Source organism: Pteropus alecto, unplaced genomic scaffold (genome assembly GCF_000325575.1).
Source record: "Pteropus alecto unplaced genomic scaffold, ASM32557v1 scaffold87, whole genome shotgun sequence".
Taxonomy (NCBI): Eukaryota; Metazoa; Chordata; class Mammalia; order Chiroptera; family Pteropodidae; genus Pteropus; species Pteropus alecto.
This window is the reverse complement of record NW_006443225.1, coordinates 482,001-505,220: the sequence shown is the minus strand read 5'-3', so window position 1 is coordinate 505,220 and position 23,220 is coordinate 482,001.

The window sequence follows — 23,220 nt, the reverse complement described above, 5'->3', positions numbered from 1 at the left end:
GGGATAAACTTGTTCTGTATTATATCAAAAGAAACGTTTATTACAAAAATGTTCTTTAATTGTATACTGTGTAACAGGGTAAAACAGTGTTATGTAGAATAGAATTGTGTAAACTAGATCTTTAGACAAATTGCTGTGGTGCAAAGGTATTTAAATGAGTTAGTTGAGTTGGATGAGATTTGTTTCAGGTTTGTTGCTAGAGAACAATAAAATGATTTTTTTTTCAGAAAATATTTAATTTCTTCATAAAAATAAGTTAAATATTTTTTTAAATATGTATATCTAACAGTACAGAAAATGGAATAAACATCATAGTGTATAGAAAACTGAATTTGACAACATATTAATGAATAAATGAACAAATGACTTCACATGTTTCTATTTAATCTTTCCATGACATCTTAATGCAAAGAATACCAAAGCAGTAAGTTACTTTATATACAGAGTGGTCTTGTTAAATAAGCCCCTTTGGTTGAGTCTAAATGAATCAGCCAGGTGGCCTATTTTTACTTAATTGGAACCCTTCAAATTTAATATGTCGTCATTTGTGCTGTGGAGTTGTGTTGGGCTAACACATCATCAAATCCATTGTCTCATTAATGTTGCTATTTAATGTTAGATTTTGTTGCTTATAGTTTTTCTTATATCCATCCTGTCAGTGTTCACATACAGGTTTATAAAGCAAAAAAGGAAATGCAATTTGTTTGTTGTTGTTAAAAAGAAAAATGAAACCTGGAAATCAAAAGTCATCAGTTGAGTTGTTACCTTTGAGTGGTTTACAAAAGTCATTGTCACAAGCTTTGGCATCAGAATGCCTGAGTTCCAGTTCTAGATCTAACTTTAACTTTGAGCAAGTTGCATACACTCTGAACCGCAGTATTCTTGTCTATAAAATGGTGCTATAATAGTACCAATCCCATAAGATTATTTTGAAGATTAAGTGTTGAAGATATAAATCTAAAATGCTTTGAACAATTTAAAAAAAAAAAAACATTAAGTACTCAGTCAAAACATTAGCTATTGTGATTTCTTGACAAAACCTATGAATTCACTGTTCAAATTCTAATAGAAATGTAGCTTTATAAATATTTAAATCACATTTATTGCAAGTAAACTTTAAGCATACATGAATTATGTGGGTAGTTTATTTTGGCAAAGGTACCTGGATATACTAAGAACAAAATGAGCAAAATTATTTAAACTTTTATAATTTATTTTTTAAAATTATGTGTAAAACATAAATCAATATACCCCTAAACCTTGTCATATTTCTCAGTTTTGCCACCTAGAGATAATTTTACCTTTTCTTAGCCATTTTTATCTTATGTGCCAAATTATGACTATACTGCCCTTTCTTGATAAATCAATTTACATTATTGATTTACTTTCTTGTGATACGAGGATTTAATTATTTCATAAGAACTTTCTCTGCTCTTATATAGTGAGTTGCTTTCTTGCTGCTTCATTAACATTTACTTTATTGTGACTAAATGTCTGTTGAGCCAAGTCCTGACTACCATTCATTTCCTTTCTGTACAGCCATAGTCTTTACTTGAAGCTTTTGTTTTTTTTCTCCTGTGCTATTAGCATGTAATTACCATAGTTTAATCTTTTTAAATGCTTCATATTCTTTCAAGTCACATTTTCTCAGAGACCTCATTTTGGAACCATTAGCTCTTCAAACTGATCTGGTTACTCTCTAAGCCTGCTACACCATTCTAAGAATATGAAGTAATGTTAATATTCTTGTTGGAAAGCCATTTTTTGGGGGGCTCTCTTGCTAGAGCTTATGAGCAAGTAACTTTCTAGGAAAGAAACAGTGGGAGATAAATTTCCTGAATCTCTGCAAATAAAATAGGCTCACACTTGACAATTTAATTGGATATAGAATTTTTCAGAAATACTCCATTGTCTTTTAACATCCAGGTTATATGTTTTTTACCCCACCCATATGGTCCCCAGAAATCTTTGGAAGCCCCTTTTTAAACCTACAACTATAAAATAGCATGATGATGTCTTGCAGTTCTCAGTCTCCTTTCTCGCTGCCAGGCAATCAGCGAACTTTTTTAACCTAAAGATGCATGTCCTACAGCTCTAGGGAAAAGTATTTAATTTTTCGTTTTCTCCTGTATGTTAGACCTTTTAAATCTCCTTTGTATTCTGATTTCTTATTTTTTATCTGATTGGTATTTTAGTCTTAGAGTTTCATCAATGTTTCAAACTTTTATTGAAATTTTATGTTGGCAATTACAGTTTTAACTTTGAAGAGTTCTGATTACCCTTCATGATAGGATCCATCATTATCTTTTTAAATCTCTCTGAAGATATAAATTGTTTTTCTGTAGTTATCTTTTGTCTCTATGACCTTTATTTTCTTATTAATTTTGGTGTTTTTATTTCATGTTGGAAGTGTTCCTTAGTTGTCTGGTGTTCCTTGTTGATCTCCTCGTGCTTAAGAATAAGGCATTAAAAAGCTGATTGCCAACTCTATTTTTAATCCCTCCCTGTACTCCTATCCAGAAAATAGAAAAATTTTAAACTCTTTTAAAAATCTTAGAAGTCATCTGTCCTAGTCCTTTTTTTATATTAAAGTGAACAATGTAAATATTCCATTCCTTTCTATGGCTATATATATGGAGAAATACAGATATATATACGTATATATATATATATATGTATGTATATATTAGGATTGGCTTTTCTATTTTGGAAAATGGCTGCTAGGGTTTTGATGAAGATTGCATTGAATCTGTAGATCGCTTTGGGAGCAGTATTGCCTTAATATTAAGTCTTCCAATTCTTAAACATGTCTTTCAACTTATTTATATCTTCTTTAATTTCTTTCAGAAATGTTCAGTAGTCTTTAACAGAATCAGTGAGGATGCACATCCTTATGTTCCTGACAGAGGAAAAGCTTTCAGGCTTTCACCATTGTCGCTCACTGTGGGGTTCTCATATATGGCTTTTATTAAAGGAAGTTCCTTTCAATTTCTAGTTTCAGTGTTTTTATCACAAAGAGGTGTTGAGGGCTTTTTCTGTATCAATTGAGATGATCATGGCCTTGAACCGCCCTGCATCCTGGTAATGGATCCCCTTTGGTCATGGTGTATAATTCTGTTAATGTACTGCTGAATTCAGTTTGCTAGTATTTTGTTGAGGGATTTTTCCACCTTTGATTGCTGACGTGGAAGCTAATTCTCTGAGGGTGCTAATTCACCATTTTTTTTGTGTGTGTGTGACATCACTATTGGCCTTGTACTTTTAAAGACAAGAAAACAGGTTCAGAGTAATTAGTGACTTGGCCAATGTTTCAGAATTAGGAGCTCAGGTTTTTATGAGTAAGATGGAAGTCAAATTACGTCATTTATAGCAGTCTATTGGTAAAACCAAGGCACAGAGTGAACTCAGATTCAAAAAGTGAAGGAATAGCTACAAAATTTCATTTTTAACCCACCACAATTTTTTTTTAAGTTAGGTCTAGAGAAGATTTAAAAGCATGTGATTTAATGATGCCTAAAGCCACAAAACTAATATTTACTTTAAAACCTAAGTTTCATAAATTTACTTATTTTACTTAGCTTACTAGTGATAACTGGGAAGTAGTTAAAAATGTTAATGTCCACTAATTGATAGTTTTTATGTTAGTCATACTTTTAGACTATAAACAAGCCATATTTAGCCAATTTTTAAAAATGCTTTGTATAATTTGTGATCTTTATGGGTAAGATGGAAATTTTTTCAACAATTCTTAATGTGACTGTACAGTCGGTTGTAAGCTATTCGGTTTATATACTTGTCAGGTGTTTCAAACTCGGAGACCATTTACGTTGAGCTCCACCTGTTAAATTCCCACTTTAAAACAGATAAGGCTTAGCAGCAGTACTGGTTCTATGTGAGTAGAAACAAGTGGCAACCCTCAATATAACAATGAATGATTAGTCCTCCACGTACTCATCTAATCAAAGCAATAATAGAATGCACATGTAACAAGTTTGATTTAGGAGTGCCACCAATTAATTCCTCCACTCATCACAGTAGTAATATTACTCAGTGGATAGTTAATGTAGATGTCTCTTATAATCTCTTGGAATTCTGTTCCATCAATGAATGAATGCTCAACCAGCTCAGGTTTCTAAGATGAACTGATTGGTTTCTTAAGAATGAATTTTTAAACTTCTACTTTTAAAAGTGTAGGGCCTAATCTCAAGCATACTCGATGCCTAAATTTTCTCAGCAATTGCAGTTATATATTACAAGCTTATCTCTTCATCCAACCTGTTTGAAAAGTATGATTTCTGGAGATGTAACATATACATAGATATCACTTTTAAAACAGGTAATACATAGTCAAGTGGAAAGGTATACTTTTGTATTTTTATGCCATCATGTGCTTAAGTAGGTTCTTTTAAAAAATATATTTTCATGAATATTCCTCAAATTTAGCCTGTATTGAAGAATGCGAGGGAGCACGAGCAACTTTTTCAGCTGTGGCAATGGCCATTACACCCTGGAAATCTTACGAGAGGGCTCTTCTTACAATTAGCACTTAAAACAATTGTACATAACTTAAAATTCTGAGGTGCCTTGCAAATAATAATAATGTAGAATGAGTAACAGCATTCAAAAATTCTGCTCTATGTAGCAATTCTCTCATCACTAATCCTGATATTTCCATGGAGACCTGGAGTGCCAGTCAGAGGTCACCTTCCAACTTTGGTACCTAATATTTCCCGAAGCACCCCCACATTAACTGGTGATAAAAACAAACAATTGTGCATTACTTAAAACATTGGAGAGGTTTTTCAAACGAGTTTTGATTTTATTGAAAAACTGGCTGTTTATGTTATCCATAATCAGTATTCTCAGTCAAGAGTTGCAATCTCACCATGAGCTAAGTTTTAAGTCCTAATTCAGAATATTGAGGTGCATAGAAGCTTGTGGATATAACTGGAATGTCAAAAGAAATTTCTCCACTGTTAAAGCATATATATGCTGTTATTGAATTATCACTTTCCTTTTACAAGCATGTCGGTGCTGCTCTTATTTTCAAACTATCCTGACTCAAACTTTCCTAAAAAATAAGAGTCGTGAATCAGTTGTACGTATTTTTCATCATGCTTTTTTATTAAGACAGGCCACCTCACGGGGTGTGATTTTAGTATAAACCCAAATCATACTTATTTGTGGTAATATAGTTGCCAAGAGTATATAGTATAGAATAGATTAATTCTTTCTCTTGTTACCAAAAAGAATTATCAAAAAGTTGCCTGGCAAGCTGGAAACTGGAGCAGGTTTAGTTGTCAGATTGCCATAGTGGTCTAGCTCTATAGTCTAATGTGGGGATGCACCCTCTCAATGCTACTCACACACTGACACATCCTTCCCACCAGTTCCCTTTCCTAGCTTTCTCTGCTCATCTGCCTTCGGTTAATGCTGACTTTTTCAATCATTCAAGTGTTAGCTTTTAAAAAAAATTTTTTTTTTTTAAATTATAGGCAACATACAGTATTATATTTCAGGTGTACAGCATACTGATTAGACATTTACCTTTTGAAATAATCACTATGGTAAGTCCAGTAACCATCTGTCGTACATAGTTGTTAAAATATTATCGACTATATTCCCTATGCTGTACTTTATATCCCTGTAACTTATAACTGGTAGTTTGTACTTCTTAGTACCCTTCACCTTTTTTGCCTGTCCTTCCACCCCTCTCCCCTCTGGCAATCATTGGGCAGGTCTGTGTATGTATGACTTTTGTTTGTTCATCTGTTTCTTAGATTCCACATTTAAGTGAAATCATTTGTATTTGTCTTTCTCTCCCTGACTTCACTTAACATAATATCCTCTAGGTCCATCCATGTTGTCCCAAGTGGCAAGATTTCATTTTTTTTTTTTTTATGGCTGAGTAATATTCCATTGTATATACGTACCACATCTTTATCCATTCATCTCTCAGTGGCCACCTAGGTTGCTTTCATATCTTGGCTATTGTAAGTAATGCTGCAATGAACACAGGGGTGTATATATCTTTTCAAATTAGTGTTTTCTATTTCTTCGGATAAATACCCAGAAGTGGAATTAATGGATCATAAGATAGTTCCATTTTTAATTTTTTAAAGAATCTCCATACTGTTTTCTATAGTGGCTGCACCAGTTTACAATCCCATCAACAGTCCATAAGGGTTCTCTTTTCTCCAGATATATTAGCTTTTTTTTTTCTTGTTTTATTTCCTTATTTTTTATTTTTTTCCATTTTTTAAAGTATATTTATATTCTAGTCATGTGTCCTTTAGACTATAGCCAAATCCATGTTTTGGTTGAACTACTCATTGTTTTAAAATCCCGGTTACACATCCACAGCTTCTAGGACCATTTCTCCAGACTACTTGAATTATTTAAACTCTTCTAATTTTACTCATGTTCTAAAAGTTACCTGATTCCCTACTTTCATGTGTTCTCTGTAGTATTTACTAGAATAAGACAACCTGGAATTGGAACTATATAGATTACTTACATAAATCTTGAAAATTTCAACACTTTTGACATGCTAAAATACCTGCTCAGCGCTATCATATTATTTCCAATTGTTTTAACTATAGAGCATGTCACTAAAATTTTTTTTAGAATGAAGTTCAGAAATTCTCCATTAAATACTACCTGACATCTAAATAAATCTTCACATTCATGTACAAGGAAAATTTGTTTTGTTTTGCTTAGAAGGCCCAAAGCAAAATGCCTCTAGCACTTGCAGCATCCCTTATTAGGCTGCAATTGCAAAATGAAAGATGACAAATATTGTAGAATATCAATTCGTTAAAATTACTTTGCACAATATTTTTTCACAAATTCTTTTTAAAGTTTTTGAGGAATCCATACATTCAAGATGAGTATGATAACAGAGTGATGTTACTGAAAGTGATGAGTGGACCAAATTCTACATGTTAATGTAAGAGACGGCATGAGCATACCTTGGAAGGCTATGGTTTGTTAGATAAGGAGTGTGTTAACTATTTTCTGTAATAATCTTTTTTTTCTTTTTGCAGCTCTACTACAGGAAGTAGTCCACATTTTCAAAGATAATGCCGGAGAAACTAAGTTTGCAATGTTGGCTTTGTCATTCTGAATCTAGCTAGCCTTTGAACCTGAGAGAAATAAATACAGGCATACCTCATTTTATTGAGCTTCAATTTGTTGCACCCCACGGGGGTTGCATTTCTATCATCATTAAGACAAGACCTTTCACCAGCAAAAATATTATGACTCACTGAAAGCTCAGATAATGATTAATATTTCTTAGCAATAAAGTACTTTTAATTAAAGTATGTACTTTTTTAGACATAATGATCTTGCACACTTAATAGACTACAGTATAGTGTAAACATAACTTTTATATGCATTGGGAAATCAAAGACTTCATGTGACTCCCTTTACCGTAGTGGTCTGGAACCAAACCAGCAATATCTTTAAGGTATGCCTGTACACCTTTTGCTCTAAGGAAAACTTCTGAACCTTATCAACCCAGGTGAACCAATTACACTTAATAAGGGGTCCACAACGATGCTTTGGCCTAATGCGAAGAAGGTAAAGCATCAGTGACTGTGCACTCTGAGGGCAGCACAAGCTGCCTGTGTCTGGTGCTTTCAGTCAACTATCTGTTCACATTAGGATTTCAGTACTGTAACTCACCCACGTTTATCAGTAGCCTCAAATCATCAATATCCATAGTCAAATTTCCAAAATGCATGACTTGAATGTAGCCATCCTTTTAATTTGGTAAATCTTTTAAATTTAAGCATCTTTAGAACACGTTTCCTCTGGGAAATTCCAGTTTTATGCAAATCTTGCTGCTTAGAATTGTAGGTTTCGTAAAATGTAACATTCTGATCTGGGCAGAACATTTTTAGTTTATAAAACTGTGTTCGAATACAGATTCTAAAGTAAACTACTGGTTAACATGTAACCTTTTTTAGCCTCCATTTCTCTATCTGTAAGAAATAAACCTCAGTTTGTTGTGATGCTAGCAATGAGAGAAAATGAGAGTGTTTTGCATATTGAAAAGTGCTGTGCAAATATTTATACATTCCTAGAAAGATTTCAAAATGATTCTACATGCTTTCAAAACACTAATTAGATATTGTAGGGTCGTTTTCTTAGGCTTCATCAATGTCATTATTTTGTTTAATAATAATAATAATAATAATAAAAGATATTTAAGCTCCCCACCCTAACCCCAGCCTACCATCAAAATCCCACAAAAGTTAAATCATAGCGCCCTCAGACATACATGCAGAGGATATCCATGTATTCAAGGAAACAAAGGAATGCTAAAAAGATCTCTGCTCTCTTCCCTATGTTTTCCTTGGGATAAAAATTTTAAGACAAAAATTTACAAATAAAATATTTAGATTTCCATTCCAAAAGTAATGGTGTAGCAGCACTTGAAGATTATTTAATAACTATATTTTGTATTTTAAAATTATTTTAGCGACTATGGTAAATATTTTGGTCCCTGTTTTAGTTTATATCATTTATTAGATACAATCTTTTTTATTTTCACTATTAAATTTTGCTTTTTTCTAAAATGAAGTATAATTTTCATGAAAAACATGATGTGAAAAATATTTGTTTTGTTGTTGTTTTTTTCTCATAGAAATTAAAGATTTCAGAAAACTAATCATATCACCCAGTAAAAGAATTGAGGTATAGGTACAAATTTATTTTTTCATTTCCAAATAAATTTATTAATCATCTTAATATTTAAATAGATCTTTCTTGGATTAATACAAAAATGCCTCAAATGTTTCTTATATCAGTTTACATAGTTCAAAAATAATTGAACTGGAAAAGTGATCACTAACTATATCACCACTTTCACATATCTATATCCTTTAGCTCTATTTGATTTATCTTCATAGTCTAAGGTCTTCATAGAAAGATCTCAGGCAAAAATGTGGTCTTTTTTTGATCTTTAATTTGCATATATTGTGACTGCAAACAAACTGTAGGTTTTCCCTAGTTCTAATTAATCAAAATTGACTTCTGTCAAACAATGCTTTCTTATTCTGAGTTTAGTCTGTTAACAGAAATTTCCTTGCCAGAATGATTCAAGAAACTCATTTATCAACAAGCTATTGTGTTAGATTGGACCTCAAAAGGGCTCATGGAACATTTGAGGAAGCATGAGTAAATCTAGGAAGAGAAAAAGAGGAATCCATAATTTCACAATTACAGCTGCACATATTGCGGAAACCATTTTTATAGGAGCCAGGTGCATTCTTAGATGGAACTAAGAATTTTTCGCAAGACATTAAGTGTTCAGTGGCCAAGTATTTATAGAGAGTTGAATTTGGTATACTAGTCCCACTGGGTACATCAGAGAAATTGATCAATACTTACATCAGGAGATTTTTTAGTTGTCAGTTAATGAAGAATATATGGAATTTTATTTCATACAAATATTACAACCAAAGCATACATAAATATTTCTTCATGTAGCTAATGTTTCCATTCACAAAGAAGTAAAAATGTACTTTTCTAATTAAAAGATAATTTAAAATATCATACATTGCAAATACAAAGATTGTATAAATAAATATCTATAAAAATTTTGCTAAATGCTAAGATTGTATAAATAAATATCTATAAAAATTTTGCTAAATGCTAAGATTAAAAATAAATTGATATCATCTAAAAATAAAAAAAGGGAAAATTAAAATCCCAGATATAGCACTACCTGTTATTTCTCTGAGATCTCAAAACATTTGTACAATATTTTTGTGGGAGTTCAGATCTACAATCAGAAACATATAAAATGCATACGAATAATGCAAAAGAAAGGCTCATTATTAATGTCATTTCACTTTTATTTTATTTTTTAATTTTTGTCTATTAGAAAAAGTACACATAAAAAAATATATGGTAAAAAATGTCTGGGTCACCACTGCCAGCACATATCCTGGAGCTCACTACCATCTTTGTTCATATAAATGCTTTTCAATAAAAGAATGGATAAATTGCAGCGCATTCACACTGGTATATTATGTAGCAATTTAAAAGAATGAACTATTGGTACACCCAACAACATGAAGCAATATCACTGACATAATAATGAATTTAAAATTATAGACACAAGAGATTATATACCAAATGATTCTATTTACATGATGTTCAAGAACAGACATTTCAACCATGATAGAAGTTAATTTTCTAGAAGGGGCATGAGGAAGACTTGGGTGCTAAAAATAGCCTGTTTTCATTAGGGTGGAGTTAAATGGGTATGGTCATAGACTTCATATGTGTGTTTTACTCATTAATTTTTAAGTAACTATAATGATCGATTTATATATTTCTTCTCACTATTTCTTCATACGTTGCTCTATTTAATTTTAGGTTATATTATTAAGCAGATTTATGTATAATTATTACATTTTCTCAATATATTTTCCCTTTAACCTCTACACAACATTCCTTTGTTTTGTGTGATGCTTTTAGCTTTAAAAATATATTTCATCTTATATTTAATTGCTACCTTTGCTTTTTTTCACTCCACATTTGCCTGACATATTTTTCTCCACCTTTTCATTTTTAACCTTTCATAAATTTTAAATGTCTTTTGTAGAAAATACATTGCTGATTTTTTAAAACATTTATTTTAAACGTTATTTTTTTCTGATATTGACAGTATTTTTCCTGTTTCTTTTTTATTTGTACTTATGTAAAAGTTATATACTTAAAAAAAAAACTTTTGTGGTTATTATCACTGGTTTATAAAGACACACATATATACTTTATTTTCCCATAAATGTCTATAGCTTTATTTATATTTCTTTCTATCCATGCTTTTCCCAAATAAAACCTTTCCCCTAAGGACAGTCTTAGCAAGCTCATAGCCCCTTTTGTTTCTCTTGACACTACCCATATTAGTACTGTTCAGAGCTTTAGTTGCAAATTATTTTGACAACCTATTTCTTTCCTAGAGTTTTAAGGATTGAGTCAAGAAAGCCAAATCACCATCTTTTCCAACCTTGAATTGCATCTCTCTCTCTGTTTTTGCATATAAAGATACTGATACTTAGAGAGATTAATGGACAAGCTCAGGGTCAGGGCCATGAATTCCATTCATTACTCACCAGTTCAGCTATTACAGACAAATGGAATTACCCTCATCTCAGATTAACTCCTATCTCTGCTTCCCATTTCTACCACAGGCAGCATTACTCTCCCTTTTTCTTTTCGCTTCAACTGGAAAAATCCATGTTTCATTTATACCCACACCCATTATCTGCTATATGAAAGTCATTGTGAGGGTGGAAGGATATATAGTGTGAAGGATGTGGACCTAGGCTTCTATCTTTCCAGTTGAGTCTGACTCTCCAAAATGCCACTAACTTCCCTTTGGTCTCCAAAGTGCAAACATAGTAAGCATCATATTGGACTTCTACTCTAAGATGTCCAATATACATGCAAAATGTCTTAGACTTTTAAATTTATTGTCCACCTTTGTATGTCTTTATCTTGTATTTATCATCCTGTCTGTCTGACTGTCACATCTAGGCTATGAGTTCCAGAAAGGCAAGAACAGTGCTTAGCAGAGCCACTCAGAACAAGTTTATTCCCTTCTTGTCATTTTGGAGAAGTTCTTTAACCTAAAATCCAGTGTTACGCAATTTTAGACAACAGAACCTTTTGTCCATGTCTGCTCATGGATAAATTTGGTAGAAAGAGGGACTTCAAAGGAAAAAAAAAGGAGAAAAGCTGTGCTTTTTTGATTTTCATCATTTAAAAATTTAAAGTCATTGACACTTCAAAAAAGTGCATTGCTCCAATAGTTAACAACATCCCTAGAAAAGATTTGGTACTCAGAACAGATGATTTGCCCTTTTTTAAAATGCAAGCTTAATCGAATTAAATTATGTAGCTTGTAGCCTAGGAGATATATGCATGAAAAAGAGAAGCCAGTTTCATATCTTTAACGATGGTGGAAAGATAATAAGAGTGAGATGATTTATTTTGAGTTTTTAAACTAGACCTCCCTTCACATTGTAAAAGGAGCTCTCTGGGTCAACCATACTGGTGCCTGTTAGTGCTGGATAAAATCTTACAAAGTTCATCTCAACCTACATCTCGTGTCACAGTCTCTGGCCAAGACCACCCTACAGCTCTCTCTGCCCTTAACTAATTCATCATTGAAGCCTACATCACATCAGAAGTGAATCCCTTTTATAAAGCAGCAGAGAAAAGAGGCCAGTTTATCCAACTCAACACACTTTATAAATTTAGGCAGAGGAGACATCTGCCCTGCTTTAAAAAAAAATCAGTGTAGTCCCTTGCCCAAAATAACATCAAGATGAATCAAAGATAGAAACTGTAGACACCATTTAAAAGCAAGAACAGTGATCAAGTTAAATATTATCACCACCCTAGAAGGGAGAATACTTTCTGATTTTACAAAAAAAAAAAGAAAGAAAGAAATTATAAAGAAAAGAAAAAAGATAGATTTATCTACATGCTAATGAAAAAATATCTTCAGTGAATGTAATAACCGAAATAAAATGGTCAACAGCTCACAAGAAACTATTATTTCTGCAAATATAATAAAGTTTACTATTTTATACAATTAAAAATAAATACAAATTAATAAGAAAGTTACTAAGCACAATAAATAAATGGGTCAAATTACTTCAAAATATGCTAAGAAATTCTCTAAACAATTTGAAATCTGTTTTTTTTTTTTAACTTTTAATAGAATGTATCAAAAGAGAAAATTGAAACTAAAAATTTTAGCTCCATGGTCTAAATCACACATCATTTACTCTGATGGTTGTCTTAACAGTTTGATCCACCTACTTTGCGGGTTTTAATTTCTTTTCAGGGAAAAATTCTACTTTTCAGTAGCATCAAAGTCATTATATCAAGATATTTAATTTTATTTTTGTTTGTCACTTTAAAACCTTTGAAAATCAGTATTTGTTACATGTAAATTTAAGCCTGCCTTTCTCCTATCACTATTTTTCTTTCTTTTTCTCTCTTTCTAGTCTATGGGTTTCTGCTTTGTATTTACATTGCTTTTGTGCCACTTGGTTAATGAGCACTACAGTTACATCATGTACGACTGCTTGTGGAAACCTCAGAGCTGCAAATCTTAACTGGGCTAACAAAAATTATAATTAGGTGTCTTAAAAAATTCAACAGTATTTTGGCAGTCTCGTCAAACGTGGATTAATCTTTGTGGTACAAGTTATTAGATCGTAGCCTTTGAAGAGTTTCAGGAAACAGCTTTTTATCAAGCATTTGAGTTCTTCGGCACCTAAAGTCTGGCATTTACAGGCCTTTCTACCAAACTCATGTAATATACACTCCTGTGTGTCAGGCAGTGCAGTGAGTGTGCTGGGTGAGAGATGTCCAAGCTACCTCAGTTGCTTTCTATCTTTGGAAATTTAGTCCTACACCTCACCTTCCAGGTTCAGCTTATCCCCTTGAATTCACATTATAAACTGACTCTCACCTCCTAAGGGAAAACATCTAGAAAACAAAGATTGTCTGCTGCCATTACTACTGAATCCAGCTTGCAATGGCCATGGGCAGTGACCCAGAAAGGAGTCTTGGAAAGTCCAAGTGTATCCTCAGAGGAAACATCAGTAAAGTCTGTGCTTCTTCCTCCTGCATTGCTGAAGATGGCTGTAAGGAATGTTTATTCTCTATATGCCCTATATTGTTTATGAACAAATTTTAAATTAATGTATTTAAAACTTACATGTTAAAAATTGCCTTAAATTAGGAAATTATGTGATAAATAAATATTACCTCGTAAGCATCTTCAGGGCAGGAACAAATCTAATCAAAGATACTCACTAAACATTTTAGCATCCAGTGTGTTTGGCCACCAGCCTGGTGAGTATGCTGACTTCCAGCAGAAGGGGCTCAGTGTTCCCTTATGGTACACGGAACCATGCACAACGACCACTGAGCGTCTGCATGATGTGGAAGACTGCTATTGCAGGCAAATACTGCTTCTTAGATGATCACTGACCATTTCAAATTTTGGCCCTTTTGTGACTTGCATTTTAACAGATAACTCTGCTTCTGGAAAAGTAGGAGTTGTTTATTATCTTAGCAGTTATATAAAAATGCTTGCAGCCAAGCCAAGAAACTAATTGCTAATTTTGCAGAAATGCAAATGTGCTATCTGTAGATGAGGACAACCAAATTAATAACAATCTCTCAAATGCCATCCTAAAACAGGTCAAGGGGAAAAAAAGCCTCTTGACGTGCAAAACTGGTGAAATTAGTTTTGGTTTAGATGCTTATGGTCAGTGACTAAATTAATAAAGAATGAAGAAACTAACGTGATGTCATGTGAAGGCTGAGAACATGAAGTGTAGAGCAAACTGTCTAGTTCCAATCCTGAGTCCGCCATTCATAAGTTCTGACCTTGGAGCAGTGACCTCCATGATTCAGTCCCTTCATCTATACAATGAAAATAGGGATAGTCGTAATATTAGCAACCCAAAGGGGGTTTGTGAGGATTAAAGTTGTCATGTGTTAAGTGCTTTGAATGATAGTCTACACAGTAGATGGTTATGCTCCTCATTTATATAAGCACAGGGTAAATATTTTAGCATATCTTTCTCTTTTGTATAATTAGCACATTGCCCCCAAATCTATATAAATTAACAATACAAGGAATAAATTATGATTTATTTCAGTAAAATTACTCTGCATTTATGCATAGCTTTAGTGATTCAATCTTCTTAGTAACTTATTAGTAGTTTTTTTACTGATGAGTATTTGTTATTTTAAGAGCATGATTTATTAGAAATGACAAATAGCCTTAGATACTTAGTTTTATTTCATCGAACCTAATATTGACAACTTCTTGTATTAAACATGATCTAAACAATGGTCATTAATTCATTAAAATTGTATACTTTATGATTCTAAAGATTATCTAAAACATAAATTATGAGCCGGTGTTCCTCAAACTAATGGTCATAGACATGTTCTAATGATTCTATTAAAGTTCTCTTTTATATTAGTGATGATACTTCACTAAAATTATTTTACCAGTAATGATGACAAAACAGAGATAAATCACAATTGAAAGATATTTTCATACAGGGTTACATTTAGTACTTCTAAGACCATTTTATTTTCATTATAATTTCTTACGAAAGCCTATGGACCAATTTACAAAAAGGCTTTAAATATATATTCCAAAGTACATCATTGTAGAGGTACGCAAAGGCTTCATCACCCATTGCTGTCACAAAAAATTGTTCACATATTAGTAATTGAAATAATATCCTTGAGAGATGCCTTAAATAGAGTTAATTTAGATAGTTATCAACAATACTCAAGTAGTCTGAACTCCTCTAATAGTACAATAAGGAAAAAAATAAGGGAGAGGGCATTTAGATTTTGAGTGATATACTTAGGAAACACATATTATTACTGCCCATCTGCTCCTCTAAAATATGCCTGGATTTGTTTCCTAGTGGCAGAAGGTAAGACTAGGCAAAATCTCACAATTGCTAGAGTATGGTCCCACTGAAAACAACAATAATTATCTTGCTCAAGTAAGTGTGATGTTTCAATTATTGGTAATCAAGTTTATGAAACTTTATTTCCTCTCTTCTACTTAACATGTATGAGTACTTGTTATAAAAGTGACAATTGGTTTAATAAATAGAGCACCAAAAGAGCATATGAAATTAACCTTGTTTCCTTAAAATTGGCTAATATTCACAGATGCTGAGGGCAACAAGCCTCTCTTTATCATACATCTAGCTCAAATCTCTCTTTAAGCTCAGGCATAATGGATGAAAAATCTAATATAAACATGTATTTTTTTACATGTTTAATTATCCAGATCTTATTCATATAATAAATATTTGATAGTTTTCCTGAAATTAATTACTTAAAATCTAGTCTCAATTAGTAGGCAACTTCTCAGGAACATAAAATTTTAATAGATGAATTCTTTAAATGGCATATGATCTTTTCCATTGTAATTTAGATTCAAAGCATAAAATCAAACAGTTGCCTTAGCCTCAATATTCTGAAATTCAACCTATTTTAAATTATAAATAGAGTTATATAAAATCATAAAATATCAGAGACCATAAAGGCCATCATCTCCAAAAACCTAAACAATGCTTAAATCTTGCCTGTAATACATATAAATTCCCTAGGGATATCCAACTCATGCTTGAAATGCTCCAGAGATGAAAAAAGTTACTACCACCCAGCATAGTTTATTTCATCTTTGCATAATCTCTGATTCTTAAAATATTCTCCTTGTAACTCTAATTCATTAGTTTTCTTGAAGGCATACAGAACAATTCTGACCTACCTTCCATAATGAAAACCTTCTAATATAGACAATAACTGTTTTACACATCACAGTTCCACCATTAATTTGAATAAATAATTTAACTTACAACGAGGCTTAATAATCTGGCATCTATGAAAGAGAAGAAAAATATGAGGCTTAATTTCCTAAGGTGAAGAAAAACTGAGAAAATGCATATTAGGCATTCTCAAAACCATTAATTAAGTACACTTCAGAAATTAGTTATAATATAAAGTATTTAGGGAGCAGATAATTTTGAAACTAAGTGAGAACTTTTTTATGAAATTAAAGAATTTCCTAAATAAAATGTGAGCTTATAGGACAACTGGGCTCTCAATTAGCCTGATATGAATCATACCAGTAGATGATGATGCTTGCTCTACATGGTGAAAGGATCAGGAAAGCGAAAGCCTAGCAAAACAGAAAACTTGAGATAAAAATCACCCTACTCAAGCCAAATACGATAAAAAAATTGTCCTCTCATCAGCAAAAATAAAGAGATTACCCATAATTTCACTCCTGTCTAGGTGTTAAGAGGCAACTCTCATAGATATCCTAGCTAGTCTCTCTTGTAGATAGATATTCTAGAGTCTTTGGATAGTTATCGTTATAGATATTTACTGGTACTTGTTTCTCTGAAATTGAATGTGTGTATTTTGCTCTTTTTGTAGTTTTTGGAGGGTTTCCAGAAATAATAATAAAATTCTTTAAATGCCTTCTTTTAACCAAATCTTTAACCATCATCTTTAACCAAATACCCTTCAATTTTCATTTTTTTATGTTTCACATTAATTTGTAATTCATCCTGCTTAAAATATTGTCAGTTTGAGAAGAAATTCATTGTAATATGATAGAACAATCTTGGCATTTTAATTTCTAATTGATTTTCTAAATTTTTTGATCCTTGGTAGAATTTTATTTAAGATAAAACAAATTTATATGGAGAGATATAATATAAAATTACATATATCTATAAGACATTAGAGAAAATGCTCCGAAATTAAGAGGAATTTTAATTTGGGGAATTCTCTGCTTTTTAGGGTGGGCACCATCTTTCTAAAGGATTCAGCAGAACTGAAGGATAGATAAGTGGCTTCAAGTCTTTGTAAGATAAAACACAACGAAAACCAACTAAACCCATACCCTTATTAAAAGAAGAAAAGGAAAAGAAAAAAAAAACTCAAGATGTATCCTTTGACTCCCCACCCCATAAGGAAAAAATAATAATTTTAGTATAATTCAAAACTGTAATTTATATCTTAACCTCCCTAATCAATGTATATTCAGAGTTATGACTTGTAAATGATAGACATATGTATTTGTGTTAGTGGATATTGATTTTTTTAATATTGTCTAAATCCAGGTTGAGAAAAGAACAATGATTTCAACAGAAATTCATAAACATTTTTGATTATTGTTTGACCTACCATTATTTAGTAAAAAGGGACATTTCTACAGTGTTTTTTCATATATCTTACTGTTTCATGTTTGTGAGATTTTTCCACTAAAAAGAAACAAGATAGACACAAAGTAGTCAAATCATTGAATAATGTGACAATAACTTTTATTGGGGATAGGAGAACAAAGGGAAGGCAACACTTGAAAACATCACAATTATTTTTCAAAGAAATAAAATTGAAAAAATCTATTATTTTTTTTACATAGGTGAGAGGCTGGGGGTAGGCAAGAAGGCTGTCATGCCCATGGGTCAACCCAGCTTTTCTGGCATAAGTTTTTACAATTTTATTTTTCATCTTCACTCATCTCTAGAAAGAATTTTTTTGGGTTTTACATCCTTTCTTTCCGAATCTTCAGTGTCTTGTTAAATCTTTCCAAATGGCCTCTTATTTTAAGCTTCTTGGGCAGATAGTGGTATTTTTTTCTAGCAAAAAGTTCCCAATCTATTCTATAATAGACCTCAGCACCATCAGACTTCTGGAAAAATGAACTCTGTACAGCCTTCCTGTAGTGACAGGATGACCCTGTTTGTTGGACCAAATTTGGAAACCATAGCCCATGGCACTGCCTCACCCTAACCCACACTGCTACCCCCACTTCCATTTCCAACTGTCTCAGTTCTGAGGGGCTGCTGCTCTGAGTGCTTGATTCCCAGGATCACTTGTGCCCAGCTTCCTTTCTCTTCAAAATAGATCCCTAAAAGCTTTAATCCAATTTGAGTTAATTTTGGGGAGTGGTATAAGAAAGGGACCTAGTTTTATTCTTTTACATGAGAATACTGAATTTTCCCAGCACCATTTATTGAATAATGCTGCTGCTACAAACATGTGTGTAAAAGTATCCAAGTCTTTGTTTTCAATTCTTTGGGCTATATACCAAGAAGGGGAATTGCTGGTTTATGTGATAATTCTATGTTTAATTTTTTTGAGGAACCATAATACTGTTTCTCTCAGTGTCTGCACAGTTTTATATTTTCACTAGCAATGCACAAGGATTCCAATTTCTCCACGTTCTCACCAATGCTTGTCATTTTCTGGACTCTCTCGATTTTGGCACTGAAAGTCCCAGGTTCTGGGAAACTCCTCTTCTCAGGCAAACCGAGATTGTTGATGACCCTAATTCTAGCATATTCTTCTTTATATTATGTAAGCTATATTTGTGAAGAACAACCCACTGGGCTGTTCTTCATTGCTGGTAAGAACTGTGCCTTCTTAGTATGTTAGGCTGGATAGCTTCTCTTCTTCTCTCCTGATTCATCCTCCCCCTCTTCTCCACCCAGCTATTTGCTGTCACTATGGACCATTCGATGTTCGTAGAGTTCTTGTGGGATCTGTCCAATGGGGAACACAGGCCAGAGAGTGGAGGGAGATAGAGATCTTGGCTCTCTCCTGACACTGCTATCTAACATGACCTTCCAGGCTGTGATTTGGGCGCAGCACTCCCTGTCTGCAGGTTCCCTCCTCTTGCTCCCTGCAGCATAGGAGCCTTGATGGTACCTTCTCTGTTAATAGCACCTGTAGTTTCTTTTCATTCTCCACTCATTAAACTCTTTTCAAATTACCCAAATTTGCTGGGATAATTATCCCAATTACCCAGGTGTTGCTACTAGGACCCTGACTAATCCTCTTATTCGGTGGTTCTCACACAAAGAAGCATCAGCATCTTGCATCAGTTTGTTAAACTCCAGATTACTAGCTCCATCTGAGAGCTTCTGACAGCACATCTAAGAGGGGTGGAGGATTTTCATTTCTAAGTTCCCAGGTGAGGCTTGGAGAACCTCTTTGAGAACCACTGCTTTAGTTTTTATATCTTCTGGGAAATGACAGTTTAAGTGCCCTTTTAAAAGAAAGACAGTTGATATGTGGGCACAGAATTGAACAAGATGAAAAATAGAAATGGCTGCCCCATAAATCTGGAGAAGTAGGGGAAAGGTCAGTGTTAAGACTAGTTAAAATATTTCTGGTAATAGTAACGTGTAAGCAGATCAGAGGACTAGATATCTCAAACCAAAATGCTGAGCTCCCAGTGCTGAAGTTCTGGGTGGTAGTGGGTAGTGCGGAAACACTTATTCAATGTGAGAAAAAGGGGGAAGTCTATTTAGCAGTAATATGGCAAAAAAGCAAGAAAACATTATTTTAATCATTATGTTTATTTAATCTCTCCCAAAGAGAAGTACAGGTGAGAAAGGGAACATTGAAGGAAAGTCTTCTTGGGTAAGATGTCCATGGTATGATCTTGGGATTTAACTGAATGAGGCAAAGCTGAGATGAAGGTGTCAAATGCAGACGAAACACAGCTCAGTTTCTTGTCACAGGTTTGTGTATAAAGGCAGCCTGGAGATGCCCCATAATAATACTGAGTAGCTGAGAGGAAAAAGATCAGCCATAAAATAGAAAGTAACTAATTCCTTCATAAAACCATCAAAAATACCCTTTGCTTAGTTGGATTTAAGTAATCATGTTAATCACCCTCCAGATATTTACAAGATTAGCAGATAAATAAGGTAACTTTTTCTTAAACTGTTTGAATTTGTTTTATATTAAAGACTGTTTAAGAAGAGAGAAGATAGAAATTTAAACAAACTTTATAGTAAGCTTAACATGCTCAGCAATGTAGGAGGGCTAGTGACTTTCGCTCTCACAGTATTCTTAGCTTAATCATCAATCTCACTCAGAAAAAATTCATTAATTCAACTTGTGGCACAGAGTCCATTCATAAGAAATAAATCATTTTGCGAATGGTTTACTTAAAGCAATAAATAATATTTCTATCTATATCTCTCAAATTATATTTCTCAAAATTTATTATAAATGAACATTATTTCTGCTGCTGAAGAGTAAAAAATAAAACAAGAAACGGCATGTAAATTGACAGTCCCTTGAGGTAGAAAAAGCCATTTCCTCTATTATTCTAATCATATTTACTCATTTTTAACAATCTAAGTAGAATGTAATACTTCAGAGAGCCCTAAGCAATGAAGGTTAATTCCTTTTCTTTTTTTTACAATTTTTATATTTTTATATTTTTTCAAATATAGTTGCATACAATATTATATAGTTTCATGTGACAACACAGTGATTAGATATTTATATAACTTATGAAGCGATCACCCTGATAAATCCAGTACCATCTGACACTATACATACTTATTACAGTACTACTGACTATATTCTCCATGCCGTACTCTATATTCTCATGACTATTTTGTAGCTACCAGCTTGTACCTCTTAACCCTCTCTGCCTTTCGTTTATCTCCCTATCCTCCAGTTTGACAACCATCGAAATGGTCTCTGCATCTATGAACTTGTTTCTGTTGTTTGTTTGTTTATCCTGTTCTCTATATTCCACATATGACATTTGTCTTTTTCTGCCTGACTTACTCCACTTAGCACAATACCCTCTAAGCTCATCCATGTGGTTGCAGAGGGCAAGATATCATTCTTTCTAATGGTTGAGTAATATTCCATTGTATAACTATATCGATTCTTTATCCATTCATCCATTGAGGGACACCCAAGATGCCTCCATATATTGGCTACTGTAAACAATGCTGCAATGAACATATGGATTCGAATGTCCCTTCAAAGTAGTGTTTTGGGTTTCTTCAGATAAATACCCAGAAGTGGGAATATTGGGTCCTTTGACTCCCATTATAGCCTTTGTTTTAAAGTCTATTTTGTGTGGTAGAAGTATTGCTACCCCAGCTTTTTTTGTTTATTTCCATTTTCATGAAGCCTCTTTTTTCATCCCTTTGCTTTCAGGCTCTGTGTGCCTTTTGATATGCAGTGAGTCTCTTGAAGGCAACATATACAAGAGTCCTATTTTTTAAAATCCATTCAGCCACTCTATCTTGATTGGAACATTTAATCCATTTACATTTAAAGTAATTGTTGATAGATATATAGTTATTGCCATTTTATCATTCATATTTTTGATCTTTTTAAAAAAAATTTCTTCTTAAAGAAGTCCCTCTAACATTTTCTATATTACTGGCTTGGTGATGATGAACTCTGTTAGCTTTTTCTTGTCTGGGAAGCTCTCTATCTATCCTTTGATTCTAAATGATAGCTTTTCTGGGTAGAATAGTCTTGGATGTAGGTTATTACTTTTCACCACTTTGAATATTTCATGCCAATCCCTTCTGGCCTGCAAAGTTTCTGTTGAGAAATCAGCTGACAGTCTTATGAGAGCTCCCCTGCAGTTAACTAATTGCTTTTCTCTTGCTGCCTTTAAGATTCCCTCTTTGTCATTAACCTTTGGCATTTTTATGATGATGTGTCTTGGTTTGGGCCTCTTTGGGTTCATCTTGTTTGGGACTCTGAGCTTCCCGGGGTTGTATGTCTATTTCCTTCACCAAGGTTAGGGAAGTTTTCAGTCATTATTTCTTTAATTAGGTTTTCAATTCTTTGCTCTCTCTCTCTTCTCCTTTTGGTACCTCTATAAGGCAAATGTTGGTATACTTGATGATGTTCCAGAGGCCCCTTAAACTATCTTCATTTTTTTGGATTGTTTTTCCTTGTTGCTGTTCTGAATGGATGTTTTCTGCTACCTTATCTTCTAAATAACTGATTCGATACTCTGCTTCATCTAATATACCATTAATTCCTCTTAAGGTATTCTTCATTTCAGTAATTCCTTTTATTCTAAAGATAGCAATCAATTAATTTGTTTATGGTTCTTAATCACAAGGAGTATATGAGTTATTGTAGTTGAAATAAAAAAAATGTTTTCCTGCATCATAATCTCACTGGAAACTTTTCAATTCTTTGTGCTATTGGCATAACAAATTATAGAATTACTCTGTTTTGCTGATAAAGAAGCTAAGACTCAGAGCTCTTAGTTATTTGCCCAAATTCACAAGTGAAGAAGAGAAAGAGTTGCTTCTAAATCTTGGTTATTCATTATGAAAACTTCAACTAGACTGTTTCCTGACTTACTATACTTCCAGTCCTCCTTAGGAATGAAATCAAAATTATATAAACATACTTTACTCTCCTGTTGAGTCTACTTAAATGTTTTAACTTTTTTACAACATTTGAACTACAGTAAGTCCTCATTTAACATCATCAATAGGTTCTGAAACTTTAAGAGAAACAACATACAACAAAATCAATTTTACCATGGGCTAATTGATATAAACAAGAGTTAGGTTCCCACAGCATCTCATCAACATTATAACAAAACAATGTTGAATGAAATGACCTTATTTGAGGACCTGCTATAAAATAATGTGTTTTATTAGTTTTTCTATGAAGATCTTCAGGAACCTTATACGACAAGCCTCAGGATATTCAGAGTCAAAAGATCAGGGTTAAGCAAAAACACCTTTTTTTTCAATACTGCTAATAAGTAATGGTGATAAGATCTTAAATGAAAATCAGTGCTTTTTCATCCTCCACAAATGATTT